The 2,223-nt window shown below is 41.5% G+C and overlaps 1 non-coding gene across 1 annotated transcript; it reads right to left on the reverse strand.

Moving 5' to 3' along the window:
* Window positions 1–860: 860 nt before the first annotated feature.
* LOC112110188 lies at window positions 861–1,056 on the reverse strand. Its single transcript, XR_002908387.2, has one exon. It is a non-coding gene; the product is annotated as a U2 spliceosomal RNA (small nuclear RNA).
* Between the last annotated feature and the right edge of the window lie 1,167 nt (window positions 1,057–2,223).

The raw sequence follows: 2,223 nt of genomic DNA on the forward strand, positions 1-2,223 counted from the left end.
GATTTAGGTAAACACTTAAGCATGTGTTTTACTTTTAGCATGTGTTTAAATCCCTCTGAGGTCAATGTGACTTAAGCAAATGCTCAGAGTTAAGCACATGTTTAAGTGCTTTCCTGTGTTAGGAACTGATACAAAGCCCAGTAAATGTGATGACACCTCTTCCTTTGACTTCAATGGGCTTTGAATGAGGACTAGAGTCAAGAGCTATCTTCAAGCAATGGCAAAATCATGTTCCCAGTCTTGAAGGGCACAAAGTGCCACCATCTTGATCCCTGAAAAATTCTGACAGAAATATGTGCTTGTGGAATTTTAGCAGGTGGTTGGGAGAGATTATGGACAGAATGAGAAAATTCCTAGAATTAATATTTTTGAACCTTGATATTTCCTCATTGAACTACAGAGAGATCTTTTTGATATTTACACTAAGAATAACATACAGAATGTTTCGTTCTTTATAGGAGTGACAGGACAATAATATCTATTGTGTCTTTTGTGGCATCCCAATTTCTCTATCAGGCTAGGTCTACACTACCCACCTGAATCGGCGGGTAGAAATCGATCTCTCGGGGATCGAATTATCGCGTCTCGTCGGGACGCGACAATCGATCCCCGAATCGACGCTCTTACTCCACCAGCAGAGGTGGGAGTAAGCGCCGTCGACGGGGAGCCGCGGAGGTCGATTTTGCCGCCGTCCTCACAGCGGGGTAAGTCGGCTCTGATACGTTGAATTCAGCTACGCTATTCGTGTAGCTGAATTTGCGTATCTTAAATCGACCCCACCCTGTAGTGAAGACCTGCCCTCAGTTCAAGTCGTAGAGCCCATTGACAGTGTTTTGTTACTATTTTCAGACCAAGTGGTTCTGGTTTCTACCAGTCCTGGAGGCACTGCAATACCAGGTCAATGCATGGGGTGGACAGAGCAAGCTCCTATTCCATCCCCCTGTTTCAAAAATCAATTTAATATACAGTCCTCAAATAAAGGACATATCAGATATTAAACTGATAAGAACAGATACTATGCTTGATCTTAGCTCGCATTTGCATCTGAGAGGAAGAGAAAAAGTGATCCAGGCATGTCCCATTGTCCCTGGAATGCAGAAACACCTGCTTGAATTCTTCACTTAGAGAGTCCTCAGTCCTGCCCCTTAATGGCATTAAATGTCCATTTACTATGAAGGGTTGCAAAATATATGGGGGAAATGTAGCCAAAGAAAAAATAGGCATATCCACAGGCCTATTGGGACAGAAATCACTGCAGACTCAGAACTCCTGGAATGGGCAGGAGGGGTGGGAGTTGGGGGGAGGGATGCTATAGAAATACGTTCAGTTATGTCTTGGGAATCCTTTTGGAAGATAGGGAGCAAGATCTCATGTAGTCCAGCTCTTCTGGCTTCTGAGAGTTCTGCATCTTTGCTGCTTGCTTGATAAAGAGAATTATGCTGAGCTGGTCTAAGGGCCTGGTCCTGGAAGGTACTGAGAACCGACAATTGCCACTGGTTTCAGCTGATGTTCCATCTATATTCTGTAACATATACTCCATCTGCCACAGTGACTAAAAATGTCTGCTTCTTTAATTACTGGCCAAAGAACTCATCTACTTCCCTTCATTTCAAAAGACTTTTCTCCTTATTTAACAACTATCTGGAGGACTTTTTAAAAATATGGAATGGATCTCGAAGCTCCTTGAGGTTTTTCAGTATCAGAGATCAGAGAAATATAGTAATCTGCACTGTGAGGAAATGTATGAGAAAATTCAAGGCAATAAAAAGCTTACAGTAGGCACTGCATGATATTGGCTTAGAAGTCTGAATTTGAAATACTATATTAGTCCTATATTAATGGAGTGTATATTTGAGAATTTCCTTGTTAGTCCTGCATTCCTTTGAACACCCCAAACTCCCATTGAAATTAATAGGAGTTTGGAGTGTGAAAAGAATACAGATCGGGTTATTAAACAGGAAAATGTCAGACATACATATTTATCCTAACTCCCCCAGCCTTGTGTAAATGCATTATAATAGGATCTTTACATGAGCAGTTGTAGCAGTAGACCGGGGGATTTTTAGGACAAAGATAGCTTCTTTCCATATGTGCGAATAGTGCCTTGCAGACTGAGGGCACTTCAAAAATACAAATAGTATCAATTAATTAATTAATTTGCACAGTGCCCAGAAATTTGCTAGGTGCCCTACAGAGTAAATTAGAACAAGACATGGTCTCAGT

This window comes from Terrapene carolina, unplaced genomic scaffold (genome assembly GCF_002925995.2).
Source record: "Terrapene carolina triunguis isolate 2854851 unplaced genomic scaffold, T_m_triunguis-2.0 Scaffold96, whole genome shotgun sequence".
Lineage (NCBI taxonomy): Eukaryota > Metazoa > Chordata > Testudines > Emydidae > Terrapene > Terrapene triunguis.